Below are 10905 nucleotides of genomic sequence, written 5' to 3'. Positions count from 1 at the left end.
GGCAGCTAGCGATGGGCTAGTGGGGTCCGCGGGACGGGTTGTCACAATACTTAAGTACTTGTCCTAGCTAGTCCGTGAGTTAAACATCTCGGTTCGTAGCTAGAGGTCTATCTGTATTCCCGACATGTGATGTGGATGTCCAGTGAGCTAATCCAGAGGGATCTCACAGAGGACAATTCGATGTCTAGCTACTAGCCTGAACCGCTGCATGACGTTGCGGGCTTTAATACCCGGTTGTTTACATGGGGGTAACAACACGGAGGATTTGGGTGAGTCCGGTTGGTTGCTTTTGTGGTATCAACGCGGAATGTGTGTTTGGGACGGAACAAAGGATCGAGGGGCCCTAGGTTGTTTGGTGATTCACTAGGATGTTTGTGATTCCCTAGGGTGTGGTTGGCTGAGTAAGTCATGGCGCGGATGCCTGTTTGGGGTTATCTAAGGTCAATTAAAACCTAATGTGTACTCCACCACGATTTAGTGGTATCGTTGTAACACTTCCGGATCGAATCCATAGAGACCAAACAATGCACTATGAAATTATATAGCGCGAGTATAGCTACGGCAAGAGAAAGTTTGTGTTTCAAGTAACGGATTAAAAACAAAAAATAAATAAAAGCTTTGAAATCAAGGGAAGAAATTGGGCGTAGGGAATCAGTTAGGGAATACAATTACGAAATTTAGATGATAGATTGGGGAAGCATTAGACACCTTTCTTGAACTCAAATCTCAATTATAAAGCTAACCTACTTCCGCAGTATTAGCTAACTATGCAATGAAATAACTAGACCCAAAACTTCTGTTGAATCTAGCTAAACAAGCAAGCATTCAAGTTCAAGTTTGATTTGTTTACAAGGTGCCTCAACTTCAACTTTTGTTAGCTAAGGTCCACCTTGCTGACCTATGTTTCTTTCAAGCAACTCTACAACACTTTTGGTGCCACGATGAATTAAACCTAAGATCTTAATCTAGGTGATCCAACTAGCTTAAGCATTAAGAACAACAATAGATGAAGAAAAATAAGATCAATCCCAAATCTAACAACCTAAGCTTAGATAATCATAAACCCCCTTTTGAAACCCAAAACCCAATAGTAAAACTACTCAGACATAGAAGTAAAAGAACAGCAAATAAAGATGAAGAAAACATGTTTGAATTGCATAGAGAAATAAAAGGGTTCAGAATTCTTCTCCAAAGAGTTAGAAAGGTTAAGAGATCTTCTCCCAAAGCTTACAAGTAGAGGTCGAGCCTCGTGCTTAAATAGTAAAATAAAACCCTAAAAGTCGGTTTAATAAAAGGAAAAGTTGCTTCGGGTACGGGACTGGTCGATCTCAAATGCGGATCAGCCGATCTCGGATGTTTTTCTGCCTTTGCTCCATCTGCCTGCTAGTTCGATCGGTCTTCAACCACTTTAGCTCCAAATGCTTGCTTTCATCCCCAAAACACTCAGTTTTCTTCCAGAGTAACCTAGAACCTGTACAGACTCACAAAAGACTAAAAAGACTCTAAAAGCACACTTGGACTTAACAGAAGACTCAAAACAAGTGTAAAAACTATGGTTAAAATCCTAAAAAACGCAGACACATCATGTGTGAAGTATAGGGTGGTCAAGACATCTTGATGCACTGCTAGCATTATCTACCCTGATAGTATTGCAAGTGATGTGGCATGGATGCCAAGTTAGATTCAAGGTCTAGATGAGTTAAGCGTCTTGTTTGTTCCTAGACTTTTTTATGTGTGTTTGTTTGCCTGCTTGTTAACGCTTCCGCATTGCGTGTTGTTTTTTGTTTGTTTGGGGGTAGTTGGATGGGAAAGATAGCATGTTAGAGGGTTGTCCAACTCACTGAGTAATCTTAGATTACTCACTCCTCTCCACAAATGTTTTTGTCTTGCAGGAAAGACTAAGTGGGTAGAGTCTGACTTAAGAAACCGGATAGGGTGTTTTTCGTGTTGTGTTGCAAAATTCTATGTTTCTTTAACATGTTTTTCTTCGAATGGATCCAACTGTTTTACTTAAGTATTTTTGTTTGATTTGTAAACATTTTACATAAGTAATAAATCCAGATATTTTCATATATATATTTGGACAAGTGGAAATGGTATGGTCTAGTCCGGACCATCACAACACCGCGTGTGTTCCAAGGGTTGAAAAGCCTGAGGTATGTACGTAGCGAAGCGGCTGCCGGCGATCTGGCTGAGGAACCTAATTCGTTCGTGGAACCTCGGCTGGTATGCGGTAGTTTTCCTCTATGTGACATCCTCCAGGCCAGTCTGCGGTTTGTCCGGCCGGTGGGACGGTTTGGGGGTGTTACAACGGTGGTATCAGAGCGGGTTGAGAAACTCGTGTACACTTTGGCTTTTCAAACGTTTTATCGAGTAAATGAGTCGCACACAGCATTTAGAAACCAGTTTTTGCTTGTTTAGTTTTAAGAGAGCCTTAGAGTTAACTAGCAATTACCTTGTTGTGGTGCAGATGTCTTCAGGTAGCTTGAATGGCGGTATTGGTTCAGAGGGACATGGTCCAAGGCAGGATGAGCTAAGTCATCATAATGGTTATCTTTCGACTGAGTCAGAGAGTACCCATGCGACTATCGACCCCGATAATTGGAGTCTTAATGGGTTGCTGGATGGTTATGAGGAGGAGGTGGACCAGCATGCTGAGTCCGACCCTACCGAGTATATGGGAGGAGGAGAGAATGGTGAGGAAGTGGACCAGTTTGTCGAGACCGATCCTTCCGAGTGTTTGGGAGAAGATGAGAACGAGAATGATGGTTGGAATGACCAGGCAACTTCAAGTGGGTTCCAAGTGTCGAGTCAAATCCAGATCACCATAGATGGACGTGGCATGACCGTGACAGTTCCGAATATAGTGCCAGAGGAAGAAAGAGAATGGATCAGGAACCAAGTTTGTGAGATATTGTCCGAAATAATAAGGGATATTGATGAGGAACCTGTTGGAGTTGAGACCAACGATGGAGCGAAGACTAATGTTGGGACTGAGACCAACAATGGCGGTGAAACCAATGTGAGAGCGGACGAAGCTGCGGGTGATGGGCACCCTAGTTCAAGTAGTGACCAGGAGGAGTACCTCGAAGTTGTGGATATGTTGTCCAGCGTTGAGAATGGTATGCCAACCCTCATTGTCGAAATGAAAAGGAGACCAAGAGAAGTGACAGGAGAAGGAGCACAACCTGAGCCAGTGGTGGTACCTGTACCAGTACCAGACTGTGAGGAGTCAGTGGCTGACCCAATGTCATGGGCGAGCCGAACTCGTAGTGGGCAAGATCAGAGTGAGGAGGCACAGCAGATTGAGAACCAAAGAGACGTGGCAAGTAGGATGGGTCAATGGGACCCAATGTTTCTTAAAGTTAAGATTAGCAATAAGGCCTTGATGAGACGTTTGAGAGTGACCGAGGTGGAGCCAGAAATTGAGCATGAGAGTATTGCTGAGGTGGAACCCGAGTATATACCAGTACCAATGGCGGGGACAGAACCAAAAAGGAATCAAGAACAAGAGGCGGAGAACAAGAACACGAAAGGTGAAGCAAGAGAAGTCGGGGGTGAACCCGAAGAGGATCATGACATAACCACTGGAAGTGAATATAGAGGAGACCAGGAGATAGTACCTGACCAAGAACCATGTTGTGAGAAAGTGGGGGAAGCGAGTCAAAGGTTGAGAGACTCGATGATGGTGTTAGTGGAGAAGCTAGCCGAGGAAGAAAGGCTAAGAAAAGAAATTGTCCGATTGGAGCACGGACAGGGAATTGAGAAGCATACCAAGCATATGAACGATATCATCGGACCAGCGGGACGTGAGGAGATGCGACCGTTGAGGGGGATGCCTATAACTCAAGCACAGGCCAGGAAGCGAGAAACAAATCCTTTCCAAGTTCAAGTGAGAACCACGGCCTATTGTGTGGCATGTGGAGAATGGACAGCAAGTTTGCTATTTCTGGAGAGCAGGATTGTGCACTCTAGGACCGGGAGATATTGTCGTGTGTTGGGAGTGTGGTGCATTTGGGCACCAAGGACAAAACTGTCCGACTAGACCCATGAGAACAGAGGAAGGTGGACCAAGTGGAAGTGAAGCTCTAGAGCCTGCAACCTCGACCTCTGTGATCCCACCGGCTAAACCAAGTACCGACTAGCTGCCTGAACGATGTGAGTGCAACTGTAGGATGAGTAAGCTCTTAAGAGAACCCTAGGCACCTGTTAACCATGTTATAGGGTGATGTGTAAACCTTTTGGGGAAGGTTAGAACTTATTCTTTTTGGTGTGTAATATAGGTCTTGAGGACTAGATATTGAACCTGGTAGCAAGCAAAACCCTTTATCTCTTGGTTTAAGATATTAAGGAAGTGGTGCTAAGTTCAGCCTCGTTGTGTTTGCATGTTGTGTGATTGCTTGCTAGCCCTTTGCATGATTGATTGTGGTTGTGTGTGTGATTGCTTGCATGTTGGTATAGATTGCATATAGGTTGCATAACTAACCATATGTTTGAGCTTGTGTTGAATTGGCATGATTGATTGAGGATTCACCTAAACACCGCAAGAACGTGATCTGACAAACTCGAGACAGCACGAGAGTGATCGGGAGGACACTCGGAGTAGCTGAGGCGACAAAGGAAATGGTTTTAAAAAAAAGAGAGAGAGAAAAGTAAAGAGAGAAGACATTTTCGCTAAGTCAAAATGTGAAAAAGGGTCGAATGATTGATCCGGGAGGGACAATCAAGTTGGGAAAAGAGAGAATTCTGAGGCAAGCTAAGGGCAAGAGGTAGAATCAAACCAAGGGAGTGGTTTAGTAATCGAAATGGCATATTATTCTGATGCAAGAATCGACTAAGTTAAAAGAGGGTGCAAGAAAATAATGTGGCAAAGAAAGAGGGTGTAAGAAGATAATGAGTCAAGCGATTAAACTCTATGCAAAGTCGCAAGTACCAAGTGAAGTTCCATTGAACCAACTTGAAGGGGATGAATGGAGAAGTTCACATCAAGTCGTGAGAGCAGTTAAGGAAGGATCCGGAATCAAATGATGAAAGCAAAATGTACCAGAAAGTGGGAGATCCAGACGTGAAAGAATTATGTCAAGTAGAGGTATGATGGGAAGAAAACCATAACCGATAGAAGTAGGGATCTAGGTGAACCAAGGAAATGCTAGAGATGAAGAAGCTTTTGATTAACGCTTATCAATCGAGCTAATGTTACATCGGTAAAAGTTACAACGGTGATGTCAACAGTGGTCGCGGAGATGTCCAGAGCGAGACACAGGTGACAGGAAGTCGTGGACATCATGAAGAGAGAGATCGAGGACAAATTCTTTTAAGGGGGGTAGAATGTAGTGACATGTATCAAGAGGTATGGACCGGACAAGAAAAACGCGTCCAAAGGACGTGGAAATGACTCGGACAGGTGGAGAAAGGAAAATCTCAAGGAATGATCGAAGTAACTTGTAAAGGAAGTCATTGAGTCACGGAGCGGTCAATGACCGAAGAACAGACGTGAGCCACGAGCAAACGAGGGAGTTAGACGTTGGATGATTGAGGACGTTGGTAAAAGGTCCAAAGGATGGAAAAAGAGAAGAATAGCCAAGGAGAAAAGGATAGAAGGATGTAAAACGGACCATGAAAATGGAATGGCCGTGTACCAGCCAGACGACCGATGTACCATGGAACCATGGACGGGAACGTATGTTAGGTACGAGTAGACGGACGACGGACGAATCAAATAAACCATGGGACAAAGGACATAATGTCGTGAACGAAGGAATGGGGTCACGGACGTACGGACCATATACCGCGGAAGAGAACCTCGGATGCGAGAAGGACGAAGGACGTATTTTGGACGAGGGGGAAACGGTAAGGTCAGGCTCGCTCAAGAGGCCACATGTCGGAATCACAAGCCTCCTCCGCCAGCTAGTGAGATGCAGGCGCGCAGAGATCTCTTCTCCCGCCAACACTTGTCACCTGCATGCAAAGAGAAGGACAAATGTCACACAATTTTTGCCACATGCTCAGCCCATGAAGTCAAGTGAGAGGACTATAAATACCCCCTCATTCTCTTCATTTTCGACCAAAACCTCTCTAAACACTAAAACTCTGCCAAATATTTTCTCTCAAACTTTCAAGCAAACTCTGCCAAATGTCACACAATTTCAAACTTTCAAGAGAAAACCAAGAGACTTTCAAGCAAGAGAAGGAAGAAAGAGGAGATCAAGTGGAAGGTAGAAGCTAAAGATCAAAGGGAAGTGCTGTCAGATCGCCGTGGTGTGGTAAAGCTCAATCGGCCAAGTTCTTTAAATGAGGTGAGTTGTGGTTTGTTTTTTTTTTGGAGATACACTAGCTTTCTAGCTCTTGTATTGGCCCTTGTGTGTTGCGTTTTCCTTGTTGTATGTAAATCTAGAGGGTTGGATGTAGACAAGAGGGAATTACAGGGGTTTCATGCCTTCTTGGGGAAGAAGTGCATGATAACCTAAGGGAAAGACTTTTGAAAATCAGCCGCAAGTGTGAATTGCCTTGCATGCTCGATTTGGGGTTTTCTCGATCATGGGGATCAATGGAAAAATTAGTAAAAATTTTCTTACTTTAAAATTGGGTCATGGGGGTGTCATGCATGTTAAGATTCATTTATCTAAATTTTTGCATGAATTTTAAAGGAGATTAAACCTTCATAGACGTGATGGAAGATCAGTCTATGGGATGGGTAATTCTTGATGAGGCCATGCGACAATCTCCTGAATGGAAAGAGCCGCATGTGTGCCCAAGAATTGAGAATTTTAACCTCATGGATTTGATGGGAGATCAGTCCATTGGAGGAAAAAGTTTTTTTTTTAAGTCATACAAGAATTTCCAGGGAGGAAAGAGCCGCATGCATGTGTAAAGTTGTGGAGAAAAAAAAATGTTTGCATATTGAGAAAAATATTGGTAGGATTTTTTCATGCAGTTTAGTGCATAAAAAACGAGTAATAAGACATGCATGCATAAAATAAAATTGAGGAGAATTAACCAAAAATAATTGGTAAGAATTTTATCCATGGGAGATAAATTAATGGGATGGGTGCATGTTTAGGGTTGCATGCATGAGTAGAAATTCTTAAGTTGCATGATTGTTTTCTTGCTTCTTAAGTTTTTGTGTGAGATAATATTGCTTGATTGCTTGTTGTGTTGCTTGTTATCATGCTTGATTTTGTGTTAATATTTTGGTGCTTAATTCTTTGTATTGTTAGACTTAGAGTTAAGTGCTTGTCCTAGCTAGTCCGCGAGTTAAACATCTTGGTTCGTAGCTAGAGGTCGATCTATGTTCCCGATATGTGATGTGGATGTCCAGTGAGCTAATCCAGAGGGATCTCACCAAGGACAATTTGGTGTCAAGCTAGCTACTAGCCCAAAGTGCTGCATGACGATACAGCCTTTAATACCCGATTGTTTACATGGGGGTAATAACACAAAAGATTTGGGTAAGTCTGGTTGGTTGCCTTTGTGGTATCAACGCAGAATGGGTGTTTGGGATGGAACTGAGGATCGAGGGGCCCTAGGTTGTTTGGTGATTCCCTAGGATGTGGTTGGCTAAGTAAGTCATGGCGCGGATGCCTGTTTGTGTGAAGTCTAGGGTGGTCAAGTCATCTTGATGCACTACTAGCATTATCTACCCTGATAGTATTGTAGGTGATGTGGCGTGGATGCCAAGTTAGAGTCAAGGTCTAGATGAGTCAAGCGTCTTGTTTGAACCTAGACTTGTTTGTGTGTGTTTGTTTGCCAGCTTGTTAACACTTCCGCATTGCGTGTTGTTTGTTGTTTGTTTGAGGGTAGTTGGATGGGGAAGATAGCATGTTAGAGGGTTGCCCAACTCACTGAGTAATCTTAGATTGCTCACTCCTCTCCACTAATGTTTTTGTCTTGCAGGGAAGACTAAGTGGGTAGAGTTGGACTTAAGAAACTGGATAGGGTGTTTTTCGTGCTGTGTTGCAAAATCCTATGTTTCTTTAACATGTTTTTCTTCTAATGGATCCAACTGTTTCACTTAAGTATATTTGTTTGATTTGTAAACATTTTACTTAAGTAATAAATTGAGATATTTCATATATATATTCAGAAAAGTGGAAATGGTACGGTCTAGTCCGCACCAGCACAATGCCGTGTACGTTCCAAGGGTTGAAAAGCCTGACGTATGTACGTAGCGGGTATGCGGTTGTCGGCAGTCTGGCTGAGGAACCTAATTCGTTGGTGGAACCTCGGCTGGTATGCGGTAGTTGTCCTCAATGTGAAGTCCTATGGGCCAGTCTGTGGTTTGTACGGCCGGTGAGACGGTTCGGGGACGTTACAGACTGTCACTGTAGTGACACTCACTACAGGATAAAAATTTCCTAAAGAATTGATCCGGGAAGGGATCAAAAAAGAAGGGAGTTGGAAGCAGAAAAGAATTGCCGAGAGATTCCCGGAAAAAAATAAATCGAGCAACAGGCTGATAAGTTAGTACGTACCAGAGTACGCGGTACGCGCAAGAAAGCGTACAGAGACGGACGTGTAGACGTCCATGCAGATAGTACCGTGAACCAGGAAGATTGCGGGAAACAGGAAGGAATCCGCTAAAAAATATTGTATTTAAAGTGGAGTTAGTGGAGATTAATTAATTACTCAATTAATTAATCAATAGTAGAGGAACCACTAAGCGATTATTTAATCGCACAAGAGAGAAAGTGGAGAGGAATATTCCTCATTCCACTCGATTTTGTCTCATGGAGGAAGAAGAGATTTGTTTAATCAAATGAGCTAAGTGGGGAGGAATATTCCCCCACTCAAGCATGAGAGAAAAAGCGAGAGGATGACACCTCATCGCTAACACTTGGACAAGTGTGAGGAGGAGTAATATGGTGTTGACACATAACCCCCTGCGTGTGGCACAAGAGCTCGCCCACACTCTTTATAAATAGCCTCATTTCTCTCATTTGGAGGAGAGAAATAGAGAGAGAGACGCCTAAAGCCTGTTGGCGAAGAGAGTGAAGAAAATAGAGAGTTTTTCCTCTAAGTGTGAGAAGAGAGAGTTGTGTGTGCTTCATCTGCGAGAAGAGGTCTTGAAGCGAGGAAGAGTTTGGGCTGTAGAAGCTGAAGATCTGAAAAAATCTGTGAGTTCAGAGAGCATATTTTTGATATAGTTTGGTGTTGGTAGACCCAAGCTAGAGTCGACTTGCATGTGCATATAGTTGCATTCTTCTTGATTTCTTATTAGTTTTTTTGAAGTTTTGCATTTTCGTTGGTGGATTCCATGGTAGATCTCAAGCGTTGATGAATAGATCCACTTGATTGATCTATTGCATGTGAGGTTATTCCATGGTAGATCTCAAACGTTGATGAGTAGATCCGCTTGATTGATCTATTGCATGTGAGGTTATTCCATGGAAGATCTCAAGCGTTGATGAGAAAATCCGCTTGATTGATCTATTGCATGTGAGGTTATTCCATGGTAGATCTCAAGCGTGGATAAGTAGATCCGCTTGATTGATCTATTGCATGTGAGATTATTCTATGGTAGATCTCAAGCGTTGATGGATATCCGCTTGATGGATCTATTGCATGTGAGGTTGTTGCTGTTGCATGTTGTTTGTTGTTGTTATTTGTTGTTTGTAGAGGTTTATGGTTCTTTAAGATCATAAACCTAAAACTTAAGAAATGGATGGTCTTAGTGTGTGGCGTTCGTGATGTGGAGATCCAAACAGCCATAAGCGCACTAAGAGAGTGGAGATGTGTCCGACCTTCCCTGTGAAGCCGTTGCAGCATGCAGCATAGCTATGCATGTTGTAACGAGAAGCTCAGTCATGTTTTGCTACCTTGACTGATGCTACACGACGGTGTATTTGGGGTTTATTCCGGTTGCATGCCTTTGTGGTTGTAATGCGGAGATAAAAGGGGAAAAGATTAGAGGTCGGCACATATGGACCCTAGTAAAACTTGATTAAAAACTTCTTCTATTTATTCAAGTTTTGCGTGTTGATTAATTGCTTGCTTGTGATTGCTTATGTGGCTTACTTTCTTCTGCTTGCTTTCTCTGTCTGATTGTTGTGTGATTGATTGATTCCGTGTGATTTGGGGAGGGGTTGGGAATCTAATCTTCTGCAGGGACCACTGATACTCACTAAGTAATCCCAAAGAGCCCTCATAAACCTCCTAACTTGGAGTTCAGTCGGCCCCCATACATCAGAAGCCGACTGAACTCCAAGTTCAACTCCCGCAATGACCGAGTTCCCTAAGATAAATGTAGAAACTGCACCTCCAACCAGTCTAGTGCCTCACGGGAAAGTACTTGCGGTTGAACTCCTCCATGAAGTCAGCCAAAGTCATCTCCCTATGCTCCCTCCTTGCAGTCACTGATCTGCACCACACATAAGTATCACTAATCAGATTGTGGACTCCTATGTCCACCCAAAACTCCTGAGGACATCTGAGAGACTGGAAGTTACGTTCCACTCTCGTTCTCCACGCATCCGCAATAGTAGGGTCAGTACCACCCGAAAACCGCTTCGTAACGATGTTACCCATCTCCCTCAGCATGGTCACATAAAGGGAATGAGTTCATGCACCTGTAGCCACTGGCTGCACCTACGCCACCATAGGCGGCACCACCTGAGCCTGTGCCGGTACAACTCCTGGCAACCGCTCAAACAGCTGCAAGGAGGGAGCAAGCCCACCAGGTCAACACCTCCCCCAGGGGCTCGCACCAGCCAACCTGGCACCGACACCATCCACACCGACTCCCCCGGCACCTATGGTCCTCTCGGCACCTCTACCAGCCACACTCATGGGTCCCTCCTAGAAGCCCTGCGACTCGCCGACGTCTTCAGCTGTTACACTCTGATCCACGGTATCACTAACTACTGGGCCTCTTCCCCTACCACGACCACATCCGCGTCCACGACAACA

This window comes from Camelina sativa, chromosome 9, assembly GCF_000633955.1.
Source record: "Camelina sativa cultivar DH55 chromosome 9, Cs, whole genome shotgun sequence".
Lineage (NCBI taxonomy): Eukaryota > Viridiplantae > Streptophyta > Magnoliopsida > Brassicales > Brassicaceae > Camelina > Camelina sativa.
Note: the sequence above shows the minus strand (reverse complement) of the source record.